Source organism: Cherax quadricarinatus, unplaced genomic scaffold, assembly GCF_038502225.1.
Source record: "Cherax quadricarinatus isolate ZL_2023a unplaced genomic scaffold, ASM3850222v1 Contig2394, whole genome shotgun sequence".
Lineage (NCBI taxonomy): Eukaryota > Metazoa > Arthropoda > Malacostraca > Decapoda > Parastacidae > Cherax > Cherax quadricarinatus.
The window spans coordinates 25602-47051 of NW_027197420.1; positions in this window are offsets into that span (position 1 = coordinate 25602).

A 21450-nucleotide genomic window follows, 5' to 3' on the forward strand; every position below is an offset into this window, starting at 1 on the left:
ATTTCTAATTCTTGGATTTACATGTACTAGGTAATCTACATATGTGCTATGTATGATAATTTATGTAACTGTATCTGTGTACCTATACCTGAATAAACTTACTAAATCCCTTCACTAGCATCAAGGTACTGTACTATCCTTGTAAAGTAAAAGGACACAAGTGCAACTAATGTGACATTTTATTGTGGCTATGTTTCGCTCTCCAGGATTATTATTATTATAATCAAAAAAGAAGCGCTAAGCCACAAGGACTATACAGCGTCGCTCTCCAGGAGCTTTATCAAGCTGATACAAACAATACATGGACACAGAGGGTATATATAGGCTTAGAGTGAGGTGTTATACTAGAGGTAGTAGTAGTAGTAATGGTAGCAGTTGTAATAGTAGTAGTAATACAATATGGTAGAACAATCAACTTGCACATGAGTAAAAGGTTATAAAAGCTATTACTTGGGTAACATAAAAATAGGTTAGACAAATATTTCTGTAGGTGGTTGGATCTGAGATGGTCTGTTTCAGTGTTCCTCCTGTTATGTTCTTGTGTAGATGAATGGTTCACAGAACCGACACGTTGATAAATTAGACACATGTGCAACTCTTGAATATCTTTATTAAGGAAATATTTTGCCACACAGTGGCTTCATCAGTCCATACACAGGAGAAACTTGAAGAACAGGAGGAGGACTGATTACCTCATTCTCCTCCTGTTCTTCAAGTTTCTCCTGTGTATGGACTGATGAAGCCACTGTGTGGCGAAACGTTTCCTTAATAAAGATACCCAAGAGTTGCACATGTGTCTAATTTATCATCATGTTCTTGTGTAGCAGAGACTATGTGATGGCAGGATGAGGAGGATTTTTGCTAATACTTCAGAGATGAAGAAGCTGCCTTTATTTTGGTTGAAGGGTAAACATTACACAGAAATACAGCAGACTCGTGTTACAACATGCATTTGTGTTACCACCTAAACACTTCTTATATGAGCCAAACCAATTATTATTATAATCAAAAAGAAGCGCTAAGCCACAAGGACTATACAGCGAGCCAAACCAAATCAGCATTAGAATTCAGACTTCGCATTGCAGTAATACTAAAGTCTCAGTTTAAACAATAAAAGTCTCCCTAGAGTTTACCATATGAAAATTGTGAAATTACATTTTACAACAATTTACAACTTTTGTGAACGTGAGTATTTTTATTAACAATGAAATGATTCCTGCATCAACAATTTGCATATCACTGTTGAATAATTATCAGGTTAGGTTAAGGTTTGGGTGTGGTTATTGGGTTAGAATCCAACCTAACCTAACAACAACAAAAAGTCCGTTTAATAATTTAGCCCCAAAAATACAATGTCAATTGCTGAACATACTGGAAACTAAAACCTCAATTTTCACCCAACTCTGTCAGGCAGAAGTAAATTGTGACCATTTGCTGCGTTTCTCCAATACATTAACAACTATTCTGGAAATTTATCCTTAACTTGTCATACTGTAAAACACTCATGAACAACTCACCTTTGCCAGTCCTTCACATTATTGTCCTGTTTTTTCAGGAACAGGTGTGTATGAGCATTGCGTTGAAACCCAGAAGCAGTGTCAAGGCTGCCTCCACGATATCCACATGTATATTCTGCTGTTGCCTGTGCAACTGCTAAATCTAGACTCCTCTTGTTTCTGTACTGCCCCTTTGGACAATAGGTCCATACTCTCTGGTGGAAATTCTCGCTGGGATTTTTGGTTCTTCCGTCTAGGTGATGATGCATTGTATCTTCTTCACTCAAATTCTCGTAAGCTCTTTGTACTTGGTTTTGGTGCACAGTCCTCGACTGAACAGAAAACTTTGTGCTGCTAGAGGATGTTCCTTCATTGTCAGCAACAGCTTCATTTGGTAGTGCTGTTACTTGTGCAGCTTCTAAATCTAGTTCATTTCTGTTTTCTCCGTTGGGGCTGCAAGTCCATACTCTCCCTTGGAAATTTTCATTGTGAAGAACCAAATTTTCTCCTAAGCAACGTTGCATCATATCATCCTCGGTCAAGTCTTTGTAAACTCTTAACACTTGTTCATGGTGGGCTGGCTTTAAATGTACTACAACTTTCATAGTGCTGTGAGAGGGTACTTCTACATAGTTGGCAATGGCTTTATTGTAGAAACACCAAGATGATTTTGAAGTAGGACATAAATTATGATTTGGCTCTGTGTTTGATGATGTGCAGTGAAAATAGCTTGCTAAGATGGCATTTCTCATCGTTTCTATGTTCGTTCCAATGGACTCCTTTATTGCTCGACTAAAATAACTAACTAACTTGTCAACATTATCATCAGAAAGTTTCCCTTTTCCCTTCATTGGAAACAGCTTAGCTTTTTTCCCATTTATATCCCTGACAACATGATTTTCTTCAATCAATTTTATTAGACGGCTTTTCAGTCTTTTCGCATAGTGGTCCACCCACTCCACTTCATTCACTTTAGGACCAAAATAAGGACCTAGACCATTGTTCATATTGTTAAGTACTGTATATGGAGTAACATCACCTTCACTAATGAGATTCAAGTATCGCATGTTATAAGTTAATGATCGTCCCCATATCGCCTCAGCTGCTCTAGCTTCCATATCACTTGAACTACTAGCATCAAAAATCTTACAAACTGGTTCATGCTTTGCACGTTGTAACAAAAAATGCTCTGTGGTTATTTTCTTATCGTTGTACAAGGTATGTAGGTTTGAACAACGGTTGCAATACTTTGTCAATGTTTGATAGTCAAGAACGAGGCCAGTATCTGCTTCAGTTACTACACATAATCCCATCTTTGTGTAAAAGTCACGACTCTGCCAGGTAACATTAAACGACACATTAACATCTAGTACTCCATTATCGGCTGGTCGTATTCCATTTTTTTCATATTCGGCAAACACACTGTCACGACTTTCTTGCAACATTTTCCTACACTCTGCAACAGCTCTCTCAGTAATGAATCGTGTAAGCTTTCTGAAGGTTTTTAGATGAAGGTTCTCCCTTAAATCATTATATTTCACAAAACTTTGGTAGCCGCCACCATTTAAAAGTTCAGCGTAAATATTTAAACATGTTTGTCTATTTATTTCACCGAGTTTATGAGTTGCAGCATTAGTCACAATGTTGCATTTATTGCAAGACACAGTTACAAATAGTTCTTGACCACGAGTTACAAAATCTGGAATCATCTCTTCTGAACCACAGTTATAACAATTATCTTTAGCTATTTGCAACAAGTTAGAGTACATCGTCATGATTAATGAATCGTTTTCTGCAGACTTGTTCATAATTTCTAGTGATGTTGCTTGATTGGTCACATCAGATGTTACTTGCTGGATTACGTCAGATGTTACTTGCTGGACCACGTCAGATGTTACTTGCTGGATTACGTCAGATGTTACTTGCTGGACCACGTCAGATGTTACTTGCTGGACCACGTCAGATGTTACTTGCTGAACCACGTCAGATGTTACTTGCTGGATTACGTCAGATGTTACTTGCTGGATTACGTCAGATGTTACTTGCTGGATTACGTCAGGTGCTACTTGCTGGATTACGTCAGATGTTACTTGCTGGATTACGTCAGATGTTACTTGCTGGACCACGTCAGATGTTACTTGCTGGACCACGTCAGATGTTACTTGCTGGACCACGTCAGATGTTACTTGCTGGACCACGTCAGATATTTGCTGGATCACGTCAGATGTTACTTGCTGGACCATGTCAGATGTTACTTGCTGGACCACATCAGCTGTTACTTGCTGGACCACATCAGCTGTTACTTGCTGGACCATGTTTGCTGTTACTTGCTGGACCACGTCTGCTGTTACTAGCTGGACCACGTCAGATGTTACTTGCTGGACCACGTTAGATGTTACTTGCTGGACCACATCAGATGTTACTTGCTGGACCACATCAGATGTTACTTGCTGGACCACATCAGATGTTCCTTGCTGGACCACATCAGATGTTCCTTGCTGGACCACATCAGATGTTCCTTGCTGGACCATATCAGATGTTCCTTGCTGGACCACATCTGATGTTCCTTGCTGGACCACATCAGATGTTCCTTGCTGGACCACATCAGAAGTTCCTTGCTGGACCACATCAGATGTTCCTTGCTGGACCACATCAGATGTTCCTTGCTGGACCACATCAGATGTTCCTTGCTGGACCACATCAGAAGTTCCTTGCTGGACCACATCAGATGTTCCTTGCTGGACCACATCAGATGTTCCTTGCTGGACCACATCAGATGTTCCTTGCTGGACCACATCAGATGTTATTTGCTGGACCACATCAGTAGTTCCTTGCTGGACCACATCAGAAGTTACTTGCTGGACCACGTTAGATGTTACTTGCTGGACCACGTTAGATGTTACTTGCTGGACCACATCAGAAGTTACTTGCTGGACCACATCAGAAGTTACTTGCTGGACCACATCAGATGTTACTTGCTGGACCACATCAGATGTTATTTGCTGGACCACATCAGATGTTACTTGCTGGACCACATCAGAAGTTACTTGCTGGACCACATCAGAAGTTACTTGCTGGACCACATCAGAAGTTACTTGCTGGACCACATCAGATGTTACTTGCTGGACCACATCAGAAGTTACTTGCTGGACCACATCAGATGTTACTTGCTGGACCACATCAGATGTTACTTGCTGGACATCAGATGTTACTTGCTGGACCACATCAGATGTTACTTGCTGGACCACATCAGATGTTACTTGCTGGACCACATCAGAAGTTACTTGCTGGACCACATCAGATGTTCCTTGCTGGACCACATCAGATGTTACTTGCTGGACCACATCAGATGTTACTTGCTGGACCACATCAGATGTTACTTGCTGGACCACATCAGATGTTACTTGCTGGACCACATCAGATGTTACTTGCTGGACCACATCAGATGTTACTTGCTGGACCACATCAGAAGTTACTTGCTGGACCACATCAGATGTTACTTGCTGGACCACATCACTAGTAGCAGCATCAAATAATGAAGAATTTCCATACATTTTTGCTGGTAACATCCGTCGTCTTTTCATTAGTAATCCAGACGAGAGTTTAGCAACATCTTTCCTCTTCTTGCTCACTTCACACACACTCTCCTGATCCTCTTCAAAGGTGTCAATGTCTTCGGAAAACGTAGCTTCATTCTCACATGTGTAAAATATATTAGTGTCCAGCATCTCAATAGGATTGTTGTTGTCTAGGACAGTTGTAGTGGCTGGTGTAACCTTGAGATTTTGTCTTATTTGTTCTTTTCTGGCAGTGAGCATCTTCAAATGGCCCTTCCTCTTGTCTTGGGACATGGTCAACATCTCTGAGGCAGAATATGGGTGAAATAAATAAGTTTGAGGGTAGTGGGTGGGTAATATCATGGAGGCCGCCGCTGTGACACTCACTCGTCACTTGATTCACAAACACTGAGCTGCTGCCGCTGTACCAGCGCTTATATATACGAATTTTTTTTTTTTTTTGCGGGGGGACTAAACGTGTAGGGATTATACAGCGCTTGTGTAAGTTTATTCAGGTATACACAAATAAAGTTACATAGATTATCATACATAGCAGCATATGTGTAAAATACCTAGGATAACCCCAAAAAAGTCACCTAGGATAACCCAAAAGCCACCTAGGATAACCCAAAAGTCACCTAGGATAACCCAAAAAAGTTACCTAGGATAACCCAAAAAGTCACCTAGGATAAACCCAAAAAAATCACCTAGGATAACCCAAAAAAATCACCTAGGATAACCCAAAAAAATCACCTAGGATAACCCAAAAAAAATCAACTAGGATAACCCAAAAAAGTCACCTAGAATAACCCAAAAAGAGTCACCTAGGATAACCCAAAAAAGTCACCTAGGATAACCCAAAAAAGTCACCTAGAATAACCCAAAAAAGTCACCTAGGATAACCCAAAAAAGTCACCTAGGATAACCCAAAAAAGTCAGTGTGACTTATTTCCATTGGGAAGATAATATTTCTTTCAACAAGTATACATAGAAGGCATACAGGCCTAGCTGACATCAATGTTATTATTATTATTATTACAATCATAAACACTGACATCACTGCAGGTGTCCCATAGCTGGATCACAACCCACTCAGCTCACACACTGAGGTCCGAAGTTTGAATCTCCGGTTGGGTTGGAAAATGTTAAGGACGTGTTTCCATAAGACACCTGTTGTCTATGTTCACCCACCAGTATAAAATGGGTACCTGGGTGTTAGTAGACTGGTGTGAGTCGCATCCTGGAAGGCAAAATTGAGGACCCCATTGGAAATAAGACAGTCCCTCGATGACGCACTGCTTCTCTCGAGTTAAATGCAAAGCATTTTGGGTAAATTAGGTCAATTTTGTCCCCAGGATGCAACTCCAATGGAAAGGTCCCTGACTTTTCGGGTTATCGTAGGTAATCTACACACATACTGCTTTGTATGATAATTTAACTATTTGTGTGTACCTGTACCTGAATAAATTACCCATACCGGGGATCGAACCACGGACCTAATATGTGAGCTGAGCACACTAGCAATTCGAGCACAGATCCAGTTCCGTAGGTAGAGAGCCCCTCACCAGCATCATGGAATTTCCCTTGAGGAGTGCCAGATCCGAGAAATGTTAAACAGCAGAAGTGGCATCTAAAAGTAGCAAAACTGCTCAACATTAGCCCAATACATAAGAACATAAGAACATAAGAAAGGAGGAACACTGCAGCAGGCCTGTTGGCCCATACTAGGCAGGTCCTTTACAATTCATCCCACTAACAAACATTTGACCAACCCAATTTTCAATGCTACCCAAGAAATAAGCTCTGATGTGCAAGTCCCACTCAAATCCCACTCATGTATTTATCCAACCTAAATTTGAAACTACCCAAAGTCCTAGCCTCAATAACCCAACTAGGTAGACTGTTCCACTCATCTACTACCCTATTTCCAAACCAATACTTTCCTAAGAACATACACACATATACTTTAAAATAAATAATTTAAGCGCTGAACTCATGTAGGTCACTCAGTACTAAGACGTGGTGGAGGCTTGACCTTCCATGTACCAAGTGCCAGATACACACACTTCCTGTTTGTTTCCTCCCATCAAATTAATTACTAAAAAAAAATACATTAAACCCACTAGCATCACACAGCCCGATCAGCTTCGAACTTTGTTTGTCAAGCTTAGAATGATTATTATTATAATCATGGGGAAGCACTAAACCTGTAGGATTATACAGCGCCTGTAGGGAAGGGGGATGGAAGACACTCAGGCTTAATTCAGGGAACTGGAGCACAGATCCAATTCCCTAGATCAAGAGCCCCTCACCAGCATCAAGGAACCTCCCTCAAGGGGAAGCTTAGAATGAATGAATGGACAAAAAGGAAAGGCTGATAAGTGAGGGGTGTGTCAACTGAAAGTAAATTGAGGTGAAGCATTTCATGATTCAGTTTGAGCAGGCAGTGTAGGGCAATAGGGGTGGTACCAATTCTCAGATTACTGAAAAGTATATTCTAAAAAAGAAAAACTTTTTTGTAGTACAGGCCCGTTAACACTGGCTCATTGCGAGGCCTATGAGAGGGGTGTTCAGCAGGTACATTGGTCCAGGGCTCGGCTGGAAAACCAGAACTGAAACCTTTAGAATTGCCAAATTTATTATCAGACAGGCATAAACCTTGGTAACAGATACTGACAAATTGGTTTAGAAAGAGGTAAGAAAAAACTAAGACACACATGTTAGAAAATGTTTCAGTCCTGGGATTACAAACCGAGGGATATTTCCAAATGTTTGTGTTAGTTTGAGGACATGTATTGTTGATTATTATAATAAAAAAGTAAGTGCTAAACCATAAGGGTTATACAGTGCAGCAGGGCAGGGAAGGATGTAGGGGTAATGGGTAGCAAGAGGGATGATTAATAAGTTATGGAGTGCAGCAGGGCAGTGGATAGTGCAGGTGTAGAGGGTAGCTAGAGATTAAAGTTGAAAGGACTGAGGAGAGTGCTAGAGGCATCATCATCAGAGTTTGTGTAGTAAATCAGTTGCTGTCAAAAAGTGTATGAGTCTGGGTTAGAGGAGGATCCATCAACAAGGAGGGAAGGTAAAGAAAGGGCAGCAGAGTGCAGATGACATTGGAGGTATGTATGTATTGTTGAAAATTCCAGCTACAGCAGCATCAGCAGAAAGATCATTTAGCAAACTCAAACATGTCAAAAAAACTAAGGTTTACTTTGCCTCATACCAGACTTGTTGATTTAGTAAATGCTCATTTCACTAAGTAGTCCAAGTAAATATGTATTAAACTTAAGAATTTATTTTAATTTGAAAGAATTTATTAAACATTTAAAAAATTTAGGCACTTGTATAGTTGTAGGTCAACAAAAATGTTCAAAATCAGTATAGTATAAAACACATGTATATGTTATCTGGTCATCCTGCTGTGCAGGAAATAAAGCATTGATGAAAGTTTACCAACTTTTTTACTGGACTCCAAATTCTCAATTTTGAGAGAAGCCTCAGCCTGTCCCCAGGAGCCCCAAAGCAATCTTGTTCTGCCTTGCAAAATTTGTCTTGGACACCCTGCTCATTAGGAGTGGGGAGAGTTTATGGGTCAGAGTAGATAGGGATAGGTAAATAGAATAGGTGGAAGGTGCTTAGTGGTTTCCTAATTCCTTAGATAGGTCATCCACATACTCATGATGAATTTCTAGCATGTCCATCTATTTGTTGCTAACCATGTTCCCCGGTGTTTTGAGTTAGAATATTTATCCTGGTGTGGGGGAGACACGATCCTGCTAGTTAGTGCTAAATATCCAGCATAAAGCCTTGTTCTGGACATGTTGTACTACAACAAACCTCTATTTTTAATAATTTTTTTATCTCAGTTCAACAAAAAAATTCGCTCGTAAATACATTGAAAACAACGTACAACAGATTTTTCCTATAGTATTTGTCAGTTGCAAATTATTTTAGCGTAAGGTTGATGAAGTCATATGTCTGGCAGTGAGCATCTGGGAAAACTGCAGCTCTGTAGCTCTTATGGATAAGCCACCACTGATTTATACAGCATTAGAATTGTCAGGAAGTTGAACAATCTGGAGAGTTAAGTCGTAGAGGCAACACACACACATAACAGAGCTATGATAAATAGGACAAAGCCAGGAACAGGTGGGGCTTTATTATAATAAAAAGTGAAGCACTAAAGGGTGGGGCTTGAACCCAAGGCAAGTGAGTCCAAAAACTCATAGGTCAGTGTTCTGAGACTCATCATGGGTTCAAGCCTCACATTTTTATTCTCCCATCAGTCATATGCTGGGTCAAGGAGAACATGGTAAGTATATTTTTATAAAAGGATAATAACAGCAAAGTGTATAAATTTTATTTATTTAAAGAAAAGCATACAGGAATATACATCTATATTCAAGCTATATATTGCATAATAAATGCAAATTTCAATACTAATTAACAATCAAATGTGGCAGCATTTGATTAATGAGGGTCATTTAACCCTTGACAGGTACATGTGCTTCACCATTCCTCACTACCTGACTGAGGTTGGGCAGGTGGGAAAGATTGAGAGATAGAGACTTAAGTCTCCCAGTATAGAGAATACTATATCACAGGTAATATTTACTGGCTATACAATAATTATGGATCCACATAATGGACAGACTGAAAAAAAAATATGATGTATCACACCCACATTTTTATTATTTTTTTATTTGCAAATTATACTGGCCAGTTTTCTAATGTTATTTATTTCTGGGTTTCACTTTCTTTGAGGGTTATAACAGAATAGTTCATGAGATCACATTAATAATGGGGTCTATTAGTAAATACTTGATCCCCAACACCATATAGATCTTCACTTGCTTGCAAGAGAGAGTAGTTTGCTTGTGGTACTTCGAGTTAATTATTTAATTTAGCCAGTAATGTCTTTCCTACAGTGAGTCTACTGCTCATTTTATATGGACAAACCTTAGGTTTAAGAGTGATGACCTCTCTTAACAGTTTACTACCTGTCTCATATTGAAGCAATACCAGGTTGCCTTCTCCAAAACTATCAATTTATGGTTCTTGAGAAATTTCAAGATATCCATATCCAGCAGGGCCCTAATTTATGATGATCTTCCCAATTTACACCAATGGCACCCCTTTTAAAAAATTATTTACTTGTAAACACTGATCTGCAGAAAATGTTATAGACTGGCCATTCCAAGACATTCTGACTAGCAATGTTTGCTCAAACTTTTAATTTTTATGAAATTTTGAAAGTCCAGATGTTATTCTTACTAACAAGGGACTGGGAGCCAGCCTCTTCCAGGTCCAGAACTACACTGCTTCGCATCTCAACTCTACACTTGCTTCACGAGTGAAGAATTTAGATGTGAAGGGACTTATTACAACATCGTTATCTTACCACTTCTACTGTCTTCAATCCGCTGAAGAAGCCCAACGTGTAGTTGAAATGTTTCAACAATAATGATGTCCAACTAATGCACATGCGTCTTACTCACCAAGGTCAAGGTAGAGCAAAGGTCAGAAGTAATGGTGCTGCAGGGTTAAGGGGCCTAGGAGGCAAATCATGACCTGGACTATCCATGAATTATGACTTTCTAAGGGAGTAGAGTGGGGAAGGGGAAATAAACAAAAGTGGGAGGAGGGAAAAGGGGGGCAGCTCTGAGGAGAAACAAGTACTAAATATTCCCCCTCTATGTCCAAGAGCACCTACATTGCAGCATGCAGTGCTGATGCAGTATGGAAAACTTCCTACCCTACCCTTCATGCCAGTAATCCAGGATGGGACGACCTGCATCACCCATGTCACCTTGGTTGACGAGATATGGGCGATTGGGAAACTGACCTTGGCTGCCACCTGGAACTGACAGGAAGCCTCCTGGGATACTTCCATCACCCTTAGACACTAGGTCAGGCAGCCCAGCACATTCCCAGATAATCCAATTGCATGGGTAATAATGCCACAGATATCATTGACCGAATGGGACGGGCAATTCCTTTTCAATCAGCCTAGGAGCTGGAATTATACGGAAAATATTCCCGAGGGCAAAATGGAGAGGGGTTAGGCTGCTTACTAATTAACTTAGTAAATGTACCCTGCTTGTGTGCAAACTGCATATCAGAATAACTATCAAAGATTACAAAAGCAGCCATCTCAGGAAGATTAACTTTTTTACAAAATAGGTTTTTAAACCCACTCTGAAACCTCCTTGCTCATCCGCAATCCTACATTCTGTCTTACCTCTAATTCTTTCAATTATAACCCTACCGTACACTTTTCCTGGTATACTCAGTAAACTTATTCCTCTATAATTTTTAGTCTCTTTTGTCCCCTTTCCCTTTACATAAAGGGACTATACATGCTCTCCACCAATCCCTAGGTACCTTCCCCTCTTTCATACATTTATTAAACAAAAGTACCAACCACTCCAACACTATATCCCCCCCTGCTTTTAACATTTCTGTCATGATCCCATCAGTTCCAGCTGCTTTACCCCCTTTCATTCTACGTAATGCCTCACGTACCTCCCCCACACTTACATTCTGCTCTTCTTCACTCCTAAAAGATGGTATACCTCCCTGACCAGTGCATGAAATTACTGCCTCTCTTTCTTCCTTAACATTTAAAAGTTCCTCAAAATATTCTCGCCATCTACCTAATACCTCCATCTCCCCATCTACTAACTCCCCTACTCTGTTTTTAACTGACAAATCCATACTTTCCCTAGGCTTTCTTAACTTGTTTAACTCCCTCCAAAATTTTTTCTTATTTTCATTAAAATTTCTTGACAGTGCCTCTCCCACTCTATCATCTGCTCTCCTTTTGCACTCTCTCACCACTCTCTTCACCTTTCTTTTACTCTCCATATACTCTGCTCTTCTTATAACACTTCTGCTTTGTAAAAACCTCTCATAAGCTACCTTTTTCTCTTTTATCACACCCTTTACTTCATCATTCCACCAATCATACATGTACAAGCATATATATACATACCCCTCTAGGTTTTCTTCTATTTTCTTTCTAGTTCTTGTTCTTGTTTATTTCCTCTTATCTCCATGGGCAAGTGGAAAAGAATTCTTCCTCCGTAAGCCATGCGTGCTGTAAGAGGCAACTAAAATGCCAGGAGGAAGGGGCTAGTAACACCTTCTCCTGTATATATTACTAAATTTGAAAGGAGAAACTTTCGTTTTTCCTTTTGGGCCACCCCGCCTCGGTGGGATACGGCCGGTGTGTTGAAAGAAGAAGAAGTCTGTTGAGTATGCATGGTAAAGTGTATGGTAGAGTTATTATTGAAAGAATTAAGAGTAAGATGGAGAATAGGATAGCAGATGAACAAGGAGGCTTTAGGAAAGGTAGGGGGTGTGTGGACCAGGTGTTTACAGTGAAACATATAAGTGAACAGTATTTAGATAAGGCTGAAGAGGTTTTTGTGGCATTTGTGGATTTGGAAAAGGCATATGACAGGGTGGATAGGGAGGCAATGTGGCAGATGTTGCAGGTGTATGGTGTAGGAGATAGGTTACTGAAAGCAGTGAAGAGTTTTTACGAGGATAGTGAGGCTCAAATTAGAGTATGTAGGAAAGAGGGAGATTACTTCCCAGTAAAAGTAGGCCTTAGACAAGGATGTGTGATGTCACTGTGGTTGTTTAATATATTTATAGATGGGGTTGTAAGAGAAGTAAATGCGAGGGTCTTGCCAAGAGGCGTGGAGTTAAAAGATAAAGAATCACACATAAAGTGGGAGTTGTCACAGTTGCTCTTTGCTGATGACACTGTGCTCTTGGGAGATTCTGAAGAGAAGTTGCAGAGGTTGGTGGATGAATTTGGTAGGGAATGCAAAAAAAGAAAATTAAAAGTGAATACAGGAAAGAGTAAGGTTATGAGGATAACAAAATGATTAGGTGATGAAAGATTGGATATCAGATTGGAGGGAGAGAGTATGGAGGAGGTGAATGTATTCAGATATTTGGGAGTGGACGTGTCAGCGGATGGGTCTATGAAAGATGAGGTGAATCATAGAATTGATGAGGGGAAAAGGGTGAGCGGTGCACTTAGGAGTCTGTGAAGACAAAGAACTTTGTCCTTGGAGGCAAAAAGGGGAATGTATGAGAGTATAGTTTTACCAACGCTCTTATATGGGTGTGAAGCATGGGTGATGAATGTTGCAGCAAGGAGAAGGCTGGAGGCAGTGGAGATGTCATGTCTGAGGGCAATGTGTGGTGTGAATATAATGCAGAGAATTCGTAGTTTGGAAGTTAGGAGGAGGTGCAGGATTGCCAAAACTGTTGCCCAGAGGGCCGAGGAAGGGTTGTTGAGGTGGTTCGGACATGTAGAGAGAATGGAGTGAAACAGAATGACTTCAAGAGTGTATCAGTCTGTAGTGGAAGGAAGGCGGGGTAGGGGTCGGCCTAGGAAAAGTTGGAGGGCGGGGGTAAATGAGGTTTTGTGTGCGAGGGGCTTGGACTTCCAGCGGGCATGCATGAGCGTGTTTGATAGGAGTGAATGGAGACAAATGGTTTTTAATACTTGACGTGCTGTTGGAGTGTGAGCAAAGTAACATTTATGAAGGGATTCAGGGAAGCCGGCAGGACAGACTTGAGTCCTGGAGATGGGAAGTACAGAGCCTGCACTCTGAAGGACGGGTGTTAATGTTGCAGTTTAAAAACTGTAGTGTAAAGCACTCTTCTGGCAAGACAGTGATGGAGTGAATGATGGTGAAAGTTTTTCTTTTTTGGGCCACCCTGCCTTGGTGGGAATCGGCCAGTGTGTTAATAAATAAAATAAAAATGAAATGAGCCAAGTGAAAATAGGAAATCAAAGACATACTCAGATAGTAAAGAGAAGTTGGTGAAGTGAAGGTGAAGTGGCCAGTGCATTTAAATGTGGAAGGACTGGTAGGCATACTGCAGTTCTCAGGAACCTGGGAATGATACAAGGATAGAGCTGTTAAATGTACATTAGCCTGTTTCTCTGAGTATGAGGCAAGTAAGGGGGCAAGGCTAAACTGAAAGCTCCTCTGCTCTGTGGAAGTGTGTCTAGTGTGTAATCAGAGCTGCTTTTGAAGAGTGTGGTGGTGTGGATTTCCAACTGACAATTTCACCCCATTAGATTGAGTATTCTTACGCATCACCCAAGTGCTTTTGTTGTAGATGCCACAGGTGAAATTTTGCTCATTAACACAAGCCTATAGGTGTCTCCCAGTCCCCTCTGAGTACTTCGTGGCAGCCATTACAAGAGATGGTGCATACATCCATGGAATGTTGGTCTGTCATTTAGCTTAGAGCATGTGAAGTCCCTGAGAGCTTTGTTGTGACTGTGGTATACATCTATTTCTTTTCTGCAGCATACATAAAAGAAAGCCACTAGCATGCAGCGCATGTCAGGCACACTAATCCTAATGTATTTTCACAAGATTAGTGCTAGGGTACTCTTGTCCCGTCCCCCCCCCCCCCCCACTAAGTAAGATCAATCCTGTTGTGATGTCATTTTCAACTCTTAAAGTCTGGTGGATGCTAGTGGTCTAACAATAAGAAATTTTAGGGACTGGAAGGCAAGTTCATCATTTGGCAACTCAGTATTGCACATTCTAAGGGCTCTAAGAAAAAGTTCAAAAATAAAAATTTTATGAATGAATATAAAAAAATTACCATTAACTACACAATTTTCCAAAAATATTCCCTTCTTCCCTAATATTTCTTAGTTTGCTTTCTTGGTTCATCAACATATGTCCTTGTTCTCAGCAAAAAGTTATGTACTTTAATCACCCATTAGCTAATTTTCATACTTTTTTGCAATATTTTCATCACTCCTTTTTCATATAATCTGCCTTCAATTTTTTTTTCCATTTCCAATAACATATACAAATACTCTCCAAACAGGAAACAGGCACATGCAAATTCAACAAACAGGTGAATCAACTTGACTTGGCTGCTGAGTGTAACTCAGACATTTTTGAAGATACAATTTAGACAACTGTATGATTGACAATGTATTTATGAATGAAAGATTTGTTTGAATAAATTCTTTCATCAGTGACACTATAAAATGTTAAAACACTGTGTACTCATTATATAAAACTGAAAGAGAAATTTGATTTACCCGCAGGAGTATACACCTGAGAGTAAATCAAACCTCCAGAGCCTTGGATTAATGTCAGCCTGTTACCTTCTCTACTACTGCTAATGATCTTTTTTAAGTATCAAAGGAATTTGAAAGATTTTGAATGAACATTTAAACTAATCAAAACTCTACAAATTAACTATTACATAGCAAGATAAATAACTGAAGTTTAATTTATTACTTTTCTGGGTGATTTTTCACTACCATCATGAAACTTGGGGAAAAATCCAACTTAAGTTTGTTTGCGTATTTCCCAATTCATTTGTCAATTTTAAATTCACAATGATCATCTGCTTTCTCCATTACTAACTTTTTCAGTATCACTATCACTTACTACCACACTGTAAGCCAGTCCAAACAGCGATGGTGGTAGCTGCATCTTCCATAGGTGTGTTTTCTACTTCCAGCTTAACAGGACTGGAAACTTCCAAACTACATGGAAATTTTTCTACTTGCTTTTTCCCTGCAATGAAAAATTATATCACTGTATATTGTTCAAAAAAAGTTAAATATAAAGTTCCTTTAACTTAGTTTCTAATTCAAGAAGAGACTATTTACCCTTACACAGTCTTTGAACCACTGAATTACACCCTACCTATCCTAGCTGTGGTATACATTAAGTACCAGCTTCTCAAGCACTTTCAAACATACGTAACATCCCTACTCATCCCACTTGTAGTATACACTAATTTACTAGCTTGCAAAGCACAAAGTATTTTCATACATATATAACATCCTCCATGATTACAACACATCGAATCACATTTACTGAATATGACACGTGTAGTAATCCATTCACCATCCATTGCAACATACTCACATGTATTTATTGAATATGATACATGTAGTAATCCATTCACCATCCATTGCAACATTCTCACATGTATTTATTGAATATGATGTGTAGTAATCCATTCAACATCCATTGCAACATTCTCACATGTATTTATTGAATATGATATGTGTAGTAATCCATTCACCATCCATTGCAACATACTCACATGTATTTATTGAATATGATACTTGTAGTAATCCATTCACCATCCATTGCAACATTCTCACATGTATTTATTGAATATGATATGTGTAGCAATCCATTCACCATCCATTGCAACATTCTCACATGTATTTATTGAATATGATATGTGTAGCAATCCATTCACCATCCATTGCAACATTCTCACATGTATTTATTGAATATGATATGTGTAGCAATCCATTCACCATCCATTGCAACATTCTCACATGTATTTATTGAATATGATATGTGTAGCAATCCATTCACCATCCATTGCAACATTCTCACATGTATTTATTGAATATGATATGTGTAGCAATCCATTCACCATCCACTGCAACATACTCACATGTATTTATTGAATATGATACATGTAGTAATCCATTCACCATCCATTGCAACATTCTCACATGTATTTATTGAATATGATACATGTAGTAATCCATTCACCATCCATTGCAACATTCTCACATGTATTTATTGAATATGATATGTGTTGCAATCCATTCACCATCCATTGCAACATACTCACATGTATTTAGTGTAACTTGATAACAAAACTGGTCCAAAACAGATTAAAAAGAACAGCAGCAGCATTATTATTATTATTATAATCAAAAAGAAGCGCTAAGCCACAAGGACTATACAGCGCTGCAGGGCAGGAAGGAAGCGAGGGCATCAGGTGGCAAAAGGGAGATGGATGAGTAATAGGTTACGGATAACAGCGGGGCAGTGGATGGTGAAAGGGTAAAGGGCAGCAAGAGACTGAACTAGAAAGGGCTGAGGGGAGTGCGAAAAGTATCATCAGAGTTTGTGGAGTAAATCAGTCGTTGTCAAGAAGTCAATGAGAGAGTCAGGATTAAAGGAGGGTCCATCAGCAAGAAGGGAAGGTAAAGAGAGAGTAGTAGAACGAAGACGACGTTGGAGGTAAATTCTGCGTGCTCGTTGATAGAGAGGGCAGTCTAACAGAATGTGGCTAATCGATACTGGAACTTGACACTGCTCACAGAGAGGAACAGGGTGCCTCTCCATGAGATACCCATGAGTAAGACGAGTGTGGCCAATGCGAAGGCGGGAGAGAGTGGTCTCCCAACCTCGGCACTGATGACAAGAAGACGGCCAGTAACCTATGCTCGGTTTAATAGAATGAAGTTTGTTACCGAGCAGAGTTGACCAACGTTGTTGCCAACGGGTGCGAAGGTGGGTAGCTATTGCAGCAAAATAGTCCAGAAATGGAACACCTCGATAGGAAATTGGTAGGTCATATACTGCTGACCGCGCAGCAGTGTCTGCCTGTTCATTGCCCTGTACGTCGACATGACCAGGGACCCAACAAAAAACAATATCTTTATGTTTGGTAGAGATACGGCGTAGCCAAAGTTGGATACGGAGAACTAGGGGATGAGATGTATCAAATTTTCGTATAGCCTGTAGAGCACTAAGGGAGTCTGAGACTACTACAAATGATGACACAGGCATAGATGCGATACGAATAAGTGCTGCAAGAATGGCATACAGTTCAGCAGTAAAAATGCTAGCTGAAGATAGTAAATGCCCTCGTACGACGCTGTCCGGAAACACTGCTGCGAATCCGACGCCGTCTGAAGACTTAGAGCCATCTGTGTACACAGCGGTGGCATGAGAATGGGAGTGGAAGTGATCAAGAAAAAGAGAGCGGGAAGCCACCGTAGGCAGTTGAGCTTTCGAGCAAGGGAGTGAGAAAGAACAGACCCGAACAGCTGGAACTTCCCAGGGGGGTAGGGAAAAGTGAGATGCTACATGAACATATAAAGGTGGTAACTGAAGGGAAGACAAGAGTGAATGTAGGCGAAGAGAAAAGGGACGGAGCAAACAGGGGCGGCGAACGAATAAAGAATGTCTACTAATATCGGTGACCATTCTATAAATGGAAGGATTGTGTAGATCGTGAGAGCGTACATAGTAACGAAGGCAATGGGCATCACGGCGATCAGACAAGGATGGAACATTTGCTTCTGTATAGAGGCTCTCAACAGGGGAAGAGCGAAAAGCACCAAGGCACAAACGTAAGCCTTGGTGATGGATAGAGTTAAGGCTAGAGAGAGTAGCAGGAGAGGCCGCGGAATAAATCTGGTCACCATAATCGAGTTTCGATAAAACGAGGGCTGAATGTAGGCGAAGCAGAGTTCGACGATCAGCTCCCCAGGAAAGATGAGCAAGGGTTTTAAGAAGGTTTAGCCGGCTGTGACAAGTTGCCTTCAGAGAGGTAATGTGAGGTTTCCAGGTTAACCGACGGTCAAAGAGAAGGCCTAGAAACCTGACTGTATCACGTTCGGGGATACGGGAGCCATAGAGATACAAAGGATGATCGGAGATAACAGAGCGTCTAGTGAAAGTAATTTGGTGAGTTTTGGTACTTGAAAATTTAAACCCATGTGTGGTGGCCCAAGTGGAAACACGGTCGACCGCATGCTGGAGAGAAACTGCAATAAGGTGACAGTCAGCGCCTGCACAAGCAATAGCGAAGTCATCAACATAGAGTGATGACCAAATATTGGGTGGAAGAACAGAGGCCAAATCATTTATAGCAAGGAGAAAAAGTGTTGTGCTTAGAACACATCCCTGAGGGACACCTTCAGCTTGGACGAAGTCCGGGGAAAGAACATTATTGACTCGAACACGGAAATGTCTGTCAGTTAAAAAGTTCTTAAGGAAGGATGGTAGATTGCCTCGGAGGCCTAAGGAATGGGCCTGGGCCAAAATATTATACCTCCAAGTTGTGTCATATGCCTTCTCAAGGTCAAAAAATATGGCAATAACTGAGTGATTATTCGCAAAGGCATTACGAACATACGTATCCAAGCGTAGTAAGGGGTCTATGGTAGAACGACCCTTACGAAAGCCATATTGACTAGCGGAGAGACTGTTGTGAGTCTCTAAATACCACATTAAACGTCGATTTACGAGGCGTTCCATCACTTTGCAAACTGCACTTGTAAGAGCGATGGGGCGATAGTGGGAGGCATCATGTCCTGTAGTACCCGGTTTGCGGAAAGGGAGAACAATGGCAGATTTCCACAGCTGGGGAAGAACTCCTTGTGCCCAAATAAGATTGAAGAGGTGTAAGAGGACTACAAGGGCTGACCGATGTAAATGTTGTAACATACGAATATGAATGTCATCAGGCCCAGCTGCCGATGATCGGCAAGCTGAGAGCGTTGCCTCCAGTTCTTGAAGTGTAAAAGGCACATTATACTGTTCTTCTCCGAGAGAAGAAAAGTCCAAGGGTACTAACTCTCTGGCAGACTTTGAGGAAAGAAACGAGGGGCATAGATGGAGCCCTCGGGAAATACGGACCAGATGTGTGCCAAGTTCAATGGCAACGTCGAGAGGGTTTGCTATATCAACACCAGTGACCCGTAGAACAGGAGCCGGGTCAGGAGAGTATTTACCACTCAATTTCCTCACTTTTTTCCAGACTGCACTCATAGAAGAAGCAGAGGTGATGGTGGAAACATAGTCTCGCCAACAAGTGCGTTTAGCTTCACGGATGACACGGCGAGCGATCGCACGCTTCTGCTTAAAATCAACAAGTCTCTCAGCGGTTCTATTGTACCGGTACCTGCCCCATGCAGCACGTTTCAAACGTACTGCACGAGCACAAGCAGGAGACCACCAAGGCACGCACTTCTGAGAATGCCTGCCTGAGGTTTGGGGTATAGAATGAGAAGCTGCGGTATAAACTGATGTCGAGAAGATGTGTAGGAGCTCATCAATGGAGGATGAAGAAGGAACCTCACTAAAAGCAGTGAGGTGTGAGTAAAGATCCCAATTTGCCCGATCAAATTGCCAGCGAGGGCTACGGAAAGGTGGTGAATAGGAAGGAGAAGTAAGAATGATCGGAAAATGATCGCTGTCATGTAAGTCTGGTAGAACAGACCAGGTGAAGTCTAGTGCAGTGGAGGAAGAGCAGACTGATAGATCGATGCAAGAGAGAGTATGAGTACGAGGATCAAAATGGGTGGGAGTACCCGTATTTAAAACATGGAGGGGGTGAGACGCAAGAAAAGCCTCCAACTGAATGCCACGTGAGTCACAATGAGACCCCCCCCAGAGGAAATGGTGGGCATTAAAATCACCAAGTAACAGAAGTGGTGGTGGTAAGGATGAAACAAGAAAGGCAAAGTCTGGGATAGAAAATGCTCGAGAAGGAGAGAGATATAAAGAACATATTGTAAACCACTTATTCAAGTGGATACGGGCTGCAGTGTAATGCAGCGAGGTATGGACAAATAGTTGACAGTACGGAATATCATTGCGTAGAAGAAGGGCACTTTCATTAAAGGTCCCATCTGAGAAAGGATCCGAAGAATACAATAAATTATAGCCTGAGATAGGTTGGAAAACAGCCGAGTGTAATTTTGGTTCTTGTAAGCAAGCACCAACAGGGGAAAACCTGGAAAGCAACATCTGAAGCTCACCCCGATTACCCCTGAGGCCGCGGATATTCCACTGTAAATAGGCCATGATTGGCGATGAAGAAAATATCAGGAATCTGTAGGTAAAGGCACCTACGGACTAGAGGGGTTAGAAAAGTCAACGTGTGGTGGCATTGGAAGATGTTCAAGTAGCGAAGGAACGGAGCGTTGCGAAGAATGGGGTTGTGAAGATGGAGGAGAGGGAAGAGAAGGAACAGGAAGTGAATCAGTGTCCATTGAAGGTTTAGTCTCTGCAATATATTCTGAAATGGCTTCAAGTGTTTCTGAATTCAAAGATGTATGGGAGACCATATTGGAGATAGGAGGAGGAGGGTGAGTAAAGATTGGGACAGTAATGGACTGTACCAAAGTAGAGGGGGAGGGAAAAGTGTAAGGGACTGGAGATGAAGTGTGGGGGGGGACAGAAGAGGCAGAAACCTGGGAGGTGACAGAAGAGGGAGAAACTTGGGAGGGGACGGGGGTGGAAGGCATAGTACGAGGAGGAGGGTGAATCTCCACACTTGTAATAGAGCCAGAGAGAGGGGAAGAACTAGGTACAGAGACTGGAAAGGTAAAGTGTGGAGGTGGAAGAAGGGAAGGAAGGGGCAAAGAAGATTTGAGCAATGTGGATTTTTTGGACTTCTGAGTAGAGGGGCGATTGGTATTAGGTGTCGTACGAGGTCTTGTCGATACTGGGGCTTGTGAGGAAGGACGCGAAGATGTGAGAACAGACTGAGTTGTAGTCGGGACGTCAGAGCCAAGGACAGCAAAAGGATTAGATGCCGTAGTGGCTATGGGAGGG